We start from the raw sequence: 12894 nt of genomic DNA on the forward strand, positions 1-12894 counted from the left end.
GATAATGCATAATCAAAGTAGCTATAGCTGTAGGCTAAACTAAAAATAAATAAATAGCGGAAATATTTCTTATAGTATTATTGATTTTTAACCATAATGTTACTGATAACGTTTGGTAACACAATAAAAATATACACTATCTCAACATTTGAATAATATTGTTCTGAGAATCATACCTCAGTGGACATGGCTCGGGCGTCAGTTTGGTTTGAAATGTGCTGGGGACAGAGACGCATTTGGAAGGGCATTTTCAAAAGTGCTGGGTAACGCATTCATTCTTTTTTCTCTTTCGAGTAGGTAATATTTTGAACGACGATGTCCATAGCTTCCTGATGCACATAAATAAAAATGAGCACAATACAGTGATGGTCCGGCCAGAGGTTCCGCACTCGAATAGTTTTTATTTCCCCCTCATCAAAACCAATAATGTTTATCAGTGGTTGAATTGATATAATGTTTATCAGTGGTTTTATATGTTTTGATGAGTGGGGGAAAATATACGAGAGAGGAATTAGAAACCATGAGAAAAAGGGACACGTTTGTGTGCATTTTTATTTGTGATTTCACCGGAAAGAATCTCCGCAACGGATTGAAGCGCGTTTCTGAGAGAAGCCAACACATTTCAGTGCTAGATCGCCTGTTATTTAACAAACAAATGAAACGAATGCTGTTAACTGGAGATGTTTTATTTGCATTGGTACATCTGTGCCGCGAGATGTTTCAAAAGTGGTGGGGACAAAATCCGTTTGTTCGCCGGCTTCTCTGAAAACAAATTCACATGGCCTGCCTGAACGAGATGGGAGGGGGAGTTGACAACGAGTTTACGACAGTTTTCTCATGTATATATACTCCGAAACTGTAGGGGGAGCTCGAGAGAGAAACCTGCGAGAAAACAGCAAAGAAGTTTCCAGTCTTACTGAGCGCTGCTTTAATGAGGCAGCACAAATTAAGATGCCATTTTTCTCGTTAAGAGCGAAATGATGCCTTAAAATGCTGCTTCCGTAGGCAGCTCACTAGGTTTCAGAACAGAGCAAGGGTGATATTGTGACAGTGTGTTAATCTGGTGTTTTGCAGATGATCTGCAGGGAGACTGTTTTATCCCTTAATGGTCACAGCTTATTCATCAACAAGCATCTTGATTAGTGCTGTGGATTAATCAAGTATGATCATTTAGGGCTAAACGGAAAAAAAAAGCGCATCAGACCATCAGAATGCAGATCACGTCGCTTTTTGTTGGTTTCAGGTGAGGCCGGCTGTTAACATGCAATTCACGAGTTCACACGTTCATATAATCCTTGAGATAGATGAAGGTAAACATATTTGGCTTGCCGTCTGTGATGGAAGGCTTGGGTTGAGTCAAGCTCTAAATCCCCTCCAGACTATTTAATTAAGTTAATATCATATCAAATATGAAGTGGGCTCCAAAATTCTGAGACTGCATTGAAAATCTGTGAATCAAAATCTGATTTAAACCTGGAAGTAAACAAGGTTTTAGTATTTTGAAAAATTTTCAATGAAGAAACATTGTATGAAACTACTATATAAAAGCATTGCACTAATAAAAATTAATAGAAATAGAGGTGAAGTTCGAAAAGATACTAAATTAACTGTCACAGGAGTCAAGTAAGAAGCAACTTACAGTATATTCCAACACAGTCTCATGAAAGTGCGTATCTTTACCACGATTGTCATTTCTCGTGGCATTTCTACGCCTAAAATGTTTTTTGCGTGCATATGCTATACGCACTGAAAACCCCCTAGTTTAGGGGGAAGGGGGGGTGGGGAGTTCGTACTTATTATACGCCAAAAATTGCGTATCATATGCACGCGAAAAACTATTTTTGCCGTATAAATGGCACAAGAAATGACATTCGTGCTATAGATACAAACTTTCATGAGATCGGGCTCTATATTCCCTTGTATTGTGATTGTTAGGATTAGATGAACATGTTTCTCCTGTACTTCAGTGTGTAGTTGATAGTATCAGTGGGTCAGTAACATATTCAGAGATGTTCACAGTATAGTTTAGTTGTTAGTAGAAGTTTGCTTGTTAGTGGTTAGAGACACCAAAAAACATGTAATCTTTTCAGTGCAGTGCATTAAGTTAGTAGTTTCCATTAAATATTGCATGTTATCAAGAATCTAGCAAGCACTTTGAAGATCAAGCATTAAAAAGGAAACAGCATCAGACGGGATTAGATTTGTGCCAGAAGTACTGAACATAACTGAAGCATTTTTAAAATATATATATATATATATATATATATATATATATACTGTATAAATTGAGACTTGAGAGAGAATGAAACTGATTCATTTAAATGACAACTTCGGAAGTATAAATGAAAACTCGAAAATCAGGAAACCTGTTAACAAATGAAGGTTTTTAGATTTGACTTTCAAGTTTGTTTTCCCCCTTTAAATAGTTTCTTCTTCCTTTTTGAATGTATATGTATATTATAACACTTCAGTAAATACTAGAAATGTGAAATGCATCAGTTGTTCTGTACCAAGTCAAAAGAAAGATTGCAAAATATAATGTTTTAGTTAAGTATAATATAAATAGTGTCACTTGTCACGTGCGAAATACAGTATGTTTCATATACCAGATGCTGTCTATATACGTCCTTAATATTAAAAACACTAATTTATTACTGACAGTTTAGTTGCATAACTATTTGAAACAATGTTTAATTATTGATATGCTTGAAAGCAACACGTCGTCACTTTAATGTAATTCGTTAAAAAATTATATTAATATTTAATTCTTCATATTAGTTCTTGCTGCGATTATTGAGAATGGCCTACTTAAATATTGGTACCATGACAAAATACAAATCTAATCCCATAGCATACATCCCAGCTAACAAAGTTAAGTTCTGAGAACGTTTTTCTAACGTTCCATTTTGGTTGTGGGAACGTTAATTTAAAATGTTCTAAAAACGTGGAAATGTTCAGTTTGCTTAACGTTGCTGGAACGGTGTCTTAATGTTTGCAGAACGTTGCTGGAACGTTAGCATAATGTTGTTAGAACGTTATCCTAAGGTTAGCATAATGTTGCTGGAACGTTATGAGAACGTTTATCAAACACAAATAACTTGATAAAGACGTTCCGATAACGTTGTTCTAAGAACGTTTTTTATCAACGTAATGAGAACGTTCATCAAATACAAATAACGTGATAAAGACGTTCCAAGAACGTTGTTCTAAGAACGTTTTCTCTCAACGTTACAAGAAGGTTAATAACGTTATATGAATGTTCCGAAAACATTATTTTAATAACGTTTTGTCCTAACATTTACACAACTTTTAAAGAACGTTAGTGAATGTTCTGGGAACGTTCCCTGTTAGCTGGGATTAAAGCCACAAACTGCAGTTAGTGGTTAAACAGGCATGAGATGCATATTAGTAGTTAGTGTTATAAGACAGAAGCAGATCATTTGACACATACTGAGCTGAATGGTAAAATCTATCACAGGTTAAATCAGTTGAAAGATCAGCAGGATTGACAGAGCAAAGAGAGTGGGCAGCACAGAGAAGAGAACCGGTATATAAAGAGACTGGAGTGTGTTTGAGGTGAGCACTAAGATAGTAGTGACAGGCTCTCATTGCCTGCCATACTGTGCCTCAGAGTAGACCGGTCTCTCCCCTGTAGCCAGCAGTGGTGGACAGGTGACAGGTGCACACACACACACACACACACACACACACACACAACATTCTGCACTCTCACAAAGAGACTGGGAAAGTGCAGTCGCCACAAAGCTGATCCAAATTTCTCTTACCAACGTAAACACAAGCACAAAGAAAGGCAGCCACAAAAACAAAGATACAGCCATTCATAGAAGGACACTATAAGGACAAATATATATATTTTTTGTTGTTACGAGTCATCAAACAATCTAAAATGCTAATGCTAAAATGCAAAACAAAATGCTTTAAAGTAGAAATACAAAAATGGTTTACCAATGAGGTAAGAAAGGATGAACTTAATTTAATCTGAAAATATGTGTATTCTCATCAACTCATTATGAATATAACAATATTGATAAAAACAATTCATTTATGGAAGCCTGTTTCTGCCTTGGAGTAAAACAAACAAAACAAAAATTACATGTATATCTTGTAATGTGACTTCATACAATAGGACATTATCTGACAATGTCACATATTTCTCACATTTGCAACTTAATTTCTCACCATGGATATACAACTCACAAAATGACTACATCTTACAATGTGACTAGCCTATTCCTATCTTTCATTCTCAGCGTTGCAACTTTATGGATTGAAATCTTGCAATGTGACTTTAAATCTTACAATAAACATACAATACACATTGTGACTTTACATCTGACAATGTGGCTTTTTCTTATTTGAAACAGGCTTCCATACAGTATACACTAGCCTATGTGTTGACCTTCTGTGTGAATGGCTCTGGTTAAAGCAGCTGGTCATATTTATTTTGAGTTGGACTCACTGCAAGATCACACAACTAGGCTGCAGAGGCACTTTATGGGGGAAAAGTGGGAAAGGGACTGAAAATACATGCTGGCCCGGACATGATTGCTGTGGACAGCACTCTCTTTGATGCCAGGAAAGCAAAGGTTAATCTGAGACGTTCTCACCTCCTGTTTTCTCCGCTTGTCCCTCTCTCTCTCACTCTCCATCCCTCTATCTTATGCTGCTGAGCATGCATCTTGCTTTCATAACACACTGGACATGCACTTAATAAAGCCAAGCTTTTTTCTCATGGGTGAGAGCCTTCATTACTCCAGAGATGCATGAGGAATAATGATAGACCTCTTCAGATAGGGATTTCAGAGAAAAGATTCCTAAAGCAGATTCCACCATCAAACAGAGGCTGTATATGCTATAAAAATGATGAATCGTCAAGTAAATAATGGAAAATAACCAAAGATTTATCTGATTATATTTTTTTCATGCGCTAACGATTCCAAAGATCTTCATGCGGATTGTCTATCACAAAATATGCAGCATTTAAGTTCCATTTACCTCCTTCCCAGTATGCACTACAGAATAATTAATATGCATTATTTGACCAATTTTTATATATTTTTTTTATTTTACACAGTTGATTTTTTCCGAAGTGATGTCGGGGCGCATTTTTTTTTTCTGTACTTGATGAGTTAAATGATCAGATCGCTTTTTATATTTCTTTTTTATGTCTTATGAGTGTTTATGTGATGAGTATTCATGTGATTGTGAATAATTTAAGACAGGAACCACTTTGCTCCCCAAGACATGGGTCATTGTCCTACACATTTAGCATGATATGGCATATATTGAATTAACTTAAAGTACAAATTCAAATTGAATTGAATCATTTAATTTAAATGAATAGATTCAATTACTTAAAAAAAAACTCAACTGAAATCATCCGATAGTTACTTAATGTAATTTAGAGCATTGGCATAAGTTGACATTTTTATAAGTTGTAGTTTACTCACACAGCTCTTACTAGCTGGCCTCGGACACACTCACCCAATAAACCTCACTCCCATCCAGGTCACGGCACCAATGTAACCCCTCCGCAACCCCACTGTTGCCTGTGAATTGAATGTTGATTTCTCTACCATAAGCCGTCTCCAAAGGTGTTTAAGAGAAAGTGGCAGTACATCCATCATGCCCAACTGCAGACCACATGTAACCACACCAACCCAAGACCTCCATATCCAGCATCTTCACCTTGGCCCATGGTGGTGGTGGGGTTATGGTATGGGCAGGCTTATGGTATGGACAACGCACACTTGTTATGGGCATCCAAATAGTTTCGAAAACTTGCCCATTCCACGTCCTGTCTGAACACACTTGTTGCGAGCCGGCCAAATAGTAGGTTAACTTTTCGTTTTGAGTTGATGTCGAGCGCGAGACGCTGAAATGGATGCCAATAAGATTCTGAATTAAAAAGTTTACTTTTAAAAAGTTGCCAAATGGTCCCATTGACAAGACCAAAGTGATCTGTGTGTTTTGTCGTTGTGATCATGACGATGACCGAGCACACACACAGCTGATGCGAATTCTCCGTCCCCTCGTCAATATCAGGACCTCGTCATTATTTCTTTCACACTTTTTTTGACGGACAGTGTTACATTGTGTGAGAGATTATTTTCTCCAAGTCAGAATGTTTTAGTGTGAAATTGAACACAGTATTATCACTGTTGTTTTCAATTAAAAAAAACATTTGCACAAAGCAAGCCGATCCACTATTTCATGTTGATAAAATAAATATTTTAATCGTTTGACAGCACTAGAATGTAGTATTGGATTACAATGAAAAAAAGCAGAACTCATCGTTTTGTATAGAGGTCATATTTTCTGTGTTCCTATAGTGAAAACACAGAAGTGTTACACGTGACAGATGTGGGCTGCAGCAGGGCCACAGGTGCTGGGTTGTTTTAATGAGATGGAGGACGCTGTGTGGACTGAAGATCTATCATTTGTTGCCATTGCACACTGATTGGTCATTTAGTGGTCATTACGCCATACCCCCCACCATCACGGTTGGCACTGTTAATCTGTCCCTCTAATGAATCGTTCACATCGGTGGCTGTCTGAGATATCGGACCAGAGTTATTTCGAACACAGTTATTCCACGAGGCAGGAGAGAAGCATTCTGCTTTAAGTCGTGCCTACACTGTCGCAGCACATTGACCATCACAGTTTAAATGCATTCACCCCTTGCTCCTTAAATCGTTTTGAGTCGACTTTGCTGACCCCCTGTGCCTGGCCCTCTGAACGCGAGGAGAGTAATTACTGCTGTCTAAGTGGCAATGGAAAATCTGTGTCACGCGCACACGCTCTGCACATACACTCACATGCACTGAATCGCTCGGCTGCAATCGGGAGAACGTAATCAGTTTGGATTTGCCATTACGTACGCTCTGCACTTCAGTGGGCCTGCTGTGCACCTGTGATATGGATGTTGGTTAACAGCAGTGTCCTTAAAAACAGAAATGTTCTGGTTCTTAGCACTGTTTGCCTCGTTTTATTTCCACGGTAAGCAGATTGTGCCACCATCCAATCACATTCACAAGCACAAGCTCTGTAGTGGGCTTCAAAGTACTAGGGGAAACTGCATGCAAGTTTTTTTTCTCTTGTTTGAAATGTTTCCTGTTTGACATGGCCAACGTGCTTAGGCTGCAAAACAAATTGACTAAGCCCTGGACTTGTTGCATCATGCACGTCTGTGTGTGTACAAAGATTTGTCTATTCTGTCTCTGAATGCAGATAACACTGATTCTTAGGACTTCACCGTGGTGCCTTGTTAACATACTAGCAGCCATCACCCTGTTGCCCACTGAAGCTACGCAGGGCTGAGCCTGGTTAGTACTTGGATGGGAGACCTCCTGAGAAAACCAGGTTGCTACTGGAAGAGGTGTTGGTGAGGCCAGCAGGGGGTGCACATCTTGTGGTCTGTGTGGGTCCTAACCAAGGGGGTAATCCATCGACCGGAAGTTGAAGCCTCGCGGGAGCTGCCATCTTGTAGCAGAACTTCACTTGCGTTAGCATTCCCATTGACTCCCATTCATTTTGGCGTCACTTTGACAGCGAATAACTTTACATCTGAGGCGTTTGAAGACCCCATTTGTCCTTTATTTATTTCTAAAGAAACATGACGATTTATAAAATGCTCCATTACCTTGTAGCTTATGTTATGGCCCCGTAGAAGCAGTTTTAGTGAAAGTAGGCTAACGATTGCGTCATACCCGCGTGACTCTCTGTCACACAGTAGAGGGATTACCGTATGGACATGACAAGAAGCTTGCGCGCAATCATGGAAACGTGGAGGTAAAATGACAAAATAATTAATCAGAATACCTAGCAAAATTTTCTCCTTCTCCTAGCTCATGGACAGCTCCTATTCACACTTTCCGCCTCTGCATGTTTCGGAAGGGAATGATTCAGATTTCTCATGCCACATCCACTAGAAGACAGACGGGTCACTCACGTCACATCTACGTAGTCAAGCTCTGTTTAAGTCTGCGCGTCAGGGATGGAAGTGCTAAAAAATCGCCATAAACGGGCTTCAATCGTCTCAATGGAGTTCCAATGAGATCGCTCTGTCCATTTCTTTTACTGTCTATGGTCCTCGCTAGTGTAGTGACGGGGACACTATACTGTCAAAAAGCACCGTCCTTGAGACGTTTAGACGATAAACAAAGGTCTTGACTCTTTGTAGTCATTAAAAAATCCCAGGATGTCCTTCAAAAAAGGAGGACTGTAGGGGTGTAACTCTTTCATCCTGGCCAAATTTGCCCCTTGGCCTCTGTCCATCATGGCCTCCTATACTGATTGGCTTCATTACCAGTAAGCTGGTGTGTGGTAATTAAACATTAATACAACAATTAGCATATAAACCTGTTGTAGACATTGGGTTGTAAGATTGGGGTTAGTCATGTAAATTTAGGAATGCGATTGTGGTGCAGACATTTTTTTTCTTCTTTCGTTTTTCTTTTTACAAAATAATGCCTCGTTTCCACGGAGCGGTACAGGACTTTACAGTAAAGTACAGTAAAGTGGTACGGTACAGCTCGGAATTAGGGTGCCATTCACAACTTCTGACAATGGAAACCGCACCACTTGGTGGAAATGTTGGAGTTAGGCTAATTATTTTAGTGAATCTATACCAGAAGGCCAATCATTGTAGCCCAATGGCCAGACTAATGACTCTTATGAGCCATTTTTAAAGTGAATCACAAATATAGTCAATGTATTAATATATTTATTTAGTAAATCAAGGCCATAAATACAACCAGTGTTGTTCAACCAAACTCTGAATGAATGACTCTTAAATGGACTCTATGTGTAAGGCCAAATTGTATGTTAAGATCTATTAAAACAAATCCGATTCTCTCAAGATTACGCTTTTAGGAGAGGCACTTTTATGGCTTAATAGCCACATTTTCAGCCAACGCCAGAATCACACTCACATTCAGCATTTCATACTCCCCTTCTATCAGCACCACAAGCCAAACACCTCTGACTCCAACTGGAAGACAATAGCGGAAATCCTGTGAAAGGGTTGAGGGGTAAAATTACCAGCAACAAATTGGCAGCGCTCTGACAGTTCTGTCTCCACTGCTGTGCCGTCAGACAGTCACCTGTGTCTGCCCGGGCTTATCTTCACAATGAATGGAGATGATAGGAGATCAGAGCCAATGGTGGAATATCAACAGCAGCCAGTCTGCAGTGCCAGCTCTGTTAATCTGCTAAAGGTCAGACAAAGCCTTCAGGCTGATCACACTGAGAATGGCTGGCTCTCTGATCAGCTTCACCACCAGAGAAGGATAGAGAAAGAGAGAGACCACATGCTTATGATGACTATCGGACCCCAGAGGCTCTGTATTGTGTGGGAGGGCTTTTAGTTCAACCTAGACTAACAGGTTCAGTGGAATTAAATCTCGTTGGGGCTGGATGAAGGACGTGATCGAGTCCTAATGACAGAAAGTTGGGTAACACTTTATTTTGATGGTCCCTTTTGAACATTCTGTTGACTATAACTAACTTTGCAACTACATCTCAATTAACCAACTCACTGTCTGCTTAATATCTGCCAACTCTTTATTGTGATGTTCCTCCAACAGACATTTTACTGACTATAAGTAACATTGCAAGTACACAACAACTTATTCTATCCCTAACCCTACCAGTCTACTAATACTCTACTAACACTCTAGTGAGAGTTAGTAGACCTATAGGTGCAGTGTTACTTATATTCAACAGAATGTGTTAAAGGGACCATCCAGATAAAGTGAAACCGAAAGTTGTTCCTAAATAAATAAAAATAAAATAAAAATAAAAATAAAAATGAACAAATCAAGCCCCCAGATGCCCACCTATAGTGTCAGATGTGTTAGCATAAGAAAGTAACTTATATGGAGGTTTGTGATTCAAATTTGTGCAAAAGTTGTCGATTAGTGAATTAGCCCATGTGTTTATGTGCACACAAACCCGCCATGTGTGTGTGTTTTGAAATAACCTTGCTGCTGTAACCAAAGGTACAGATGGGCCGTGTTTGCCCCAATGCCCACAGTTCAGGCAGGTATAGCGCACACACACACTTTTGAAAGGCAGAGATAACACTGATGCCAGCATGACAAACTGCTACACACCCATCCATAATAAATACACATCCCTAAAACATATCTTTCTGCATGGAAAAATACACTCTGTGCCAATCCCAAGGGCAAAAAAAGAGCTTTTAGACGCTCTGAGATATTGGCTATCTGAAATTGTATCTGCAGACTTTGTATCTGTGTCTATGCCTCACCTACTTTGGCTTTAGATGACCAAACGAGCCCTACATGTAAGATGTAAGACATGGATAAAGAAATGATTCTCCCAAAATGAGCGGTTTGTGTATGCGTGTGTTGCTTTGATCAAAGTATTTTGATTTTATAGTGAATAAAGGTTTCAGTTTCAATCTGTTTATCATGAAAAGTTGTTGTGTTGCTTCATACGGGCAAAAATAGCTTACATTCTTCATAATAGTTTATTTTGTACTTTTCAGGAAAAAAGAAAGCCATTCGAGTTTGGTACAAAGTGAATGATCACAATGATTTAAAATAATTTTCATTGATCCTTTTAAAGAAATATTCTAGCTTCATTATACTGTAAGTTCATTTTATAACTTTGTTGCCATGACAACAGAACATTATAAACCCTAAAACCCTGAAAAATGATTGATTGAAACATTGATTGATCTTCTAACAGAACTATTAATGTAAGTGCTTTTATCAAATTAAATATTTTTGCTTTAAATCCTTCAAAAACTGGCCCTATCACTTTCAACTCATCATAACCTTGATTCTTCATCAACATATGCCATAAATAATATCGATTCAGCTTGACTTGTACTGAACCCGGAATATTCCTTAAAATACAAGTGTTGTTCACCTCTCAGAAAGCTCAATTTAGAGAGATACATTCAAAACTGTTTTGTCAGCCTCTTCGCTTTATTAGATAATGGCTACAGATGATTACTCTGTAATTACATAGACCACACACTTGAATGAATACACAAACACACAATATGTAAGGGGCAAGGCACTATTCATAGTGGAGATCTTTCATTTCTAAAATTGATGTCAATAATCACATTCCAAAAAGTGTAATCATGCACAGTTCATTTTTTTGCCAAATGCATCGTAATTGCGTCGTTTTCGTAATAACTTTGCTAGAATAAGGAACGAAAGAGGGTTCATTTTAAACAGCACTGTTGTGTTGACTTGATGCATTTCAAATTGTGTGCAATAAACACACATTCACCCCCTACTGATATCCACCCTCCCACACACGCGGTCTGCCCGACAGCATTTACCGTCTATCACAGCAGCATACACTGAAACAGCGCTCAAAGAAAAACAAGTTTTCAGATGAGCACACTCAGCTGCCAAGTGTACAGGCCCTTGAGCTGCGGCTAATGCCACACAACTGTAAGCCTCTCTCTCTGAAACTGAAACAATGACATATAAATAACTTGACTTCAAAAGAAATAGAAAAAAGAAGAAATATGAAACCATGCAGGACCGAGAAGACAGTCCAGCAGAGCACTCTGACTGCATTCTATGCAATTATCACACTGTGGGTCGAACCTATTAAGCAATAGGCTCTGTTAGAAGTCCATAGTCAAACTGGACTGTCCAGTTCACGTTAGAGCCATTACAGACTCAGCATCCGGTAAATTCCCAAGGCAGCCGTAATCTAACTCTCAAGGCTACTAACTTGACTATATTTTTCAGCATGACAGGAGTTCAGAATACAGTAGCTTTTCCTCACATTGGACGAGACACAGATTTTCATGTCAACATAAGGGCCAAATGCTCAATGTAGCTTTTGTTTTCTGACAGAAGCTAAACCCACAATAAAGATAAAAAAGACCATTAGCCGAATTTGTTCCGCCTGCCAGCTTACATTCACGAATCCTCCACCCGCTTTCATGAGCGCGACAACCCCGTCACCCCTTTGATGTGTGTGCAGAGCAGTCAGAGTGTTGATGGAGAGGAGATCAGTTCAAGCCATCCCAGCACTGCCACTGTTATTAATAGTCTCCAAGCTGACATTCAGCCAAACAAAGGGCACATGGAGAATAGACTGCTGATATAGAGACAGGATGGTGTCAGTTGCCTTTGCCTTCGTGTTTGAACAAGGTTTGTGTATGTGTGTTGCATGTTAATTCACTCCAAAGTAAAGTGATTCTCATTGTCTTTGAAGATGTCAGGAGGAGATGAAAGAGATATCTCATGCTCACTCGCTCTCTTTCTATTTGCACATATCCCAACACTGACGTGCTGGCTGCAGCACTGTGTTCTTTATCAAGGGTTTTGCATAAGGGACAGCCTGAACTCACTTTGGACAGGTGTAGGGAAGCACAAAAAGAAAAATATTTCCAATTTTTAAAATTGTTTTTTATTCACTTGACCCTAATCAGATGCATTTCTTAGGAGGTGTCTTCAAAAATGTGTGGGGTCATATAATGACATTTTCACACGAGTTAATTAGATTCGTTAGGGTCTAAATGAAAAGTTTGTAATATACTTTAATTCAAAATTCTCATTAGTATTGTAAGAAAACTTACAGTATGACAGATCTGTGCAACTGTATCAGTTTGAACCAGAGTCGGACCCGGAAAAAGACAATTAAGGCTCAACAGGATGTAATTGAATGGTTGGTTAACGTAATGTCAGTTTGATCTATCTTTGTATGTACTGGCAGGGTAGAGTAGTGAGATATGAACGCTATGTGTTTACTGTGTCATAAGTCCCAGGGAATAAGGCGGCCAGCAACGTGGGCTGGCACAAGTACATAAGCACTCATCGCGAATACAGAGTGTCGCCGCCGGTCCGCATAAGCATATAGCATATTAACCCA

At 39.1% G+C, this 12894-nt stretch overlaps 1 protein-coding gene across 1 annotated transcript in view; it reads right to left on the reverse strand.

Moving 5' to 3' along the window:
• rtn4rl1b (reticulon 4 receptor-like 1b) overlaps window positions 1-12894 on the reverse strand; it is a 175856-nt gene that overhangs the window by 119241 nt on the left and 43721 nt on the right. The gene's annotated exons all lie outside the window — the stretch shown is intronic.

This window comes from Pimephales promelas, chromosome 16 (genome assembly GCF_988280905.1).
Source record: "Pimephales promelas chromosome 16, fPimPro1.hap1.1, whole genome shotgun sequence".
Taxonomy (NCBI): domain Eukaryota; kingdom Metazoa; phylum Chordata; class Actinopteri; order Cypriniformes; family Leuciscidae; genus Pimephales; species Pimephales promelas.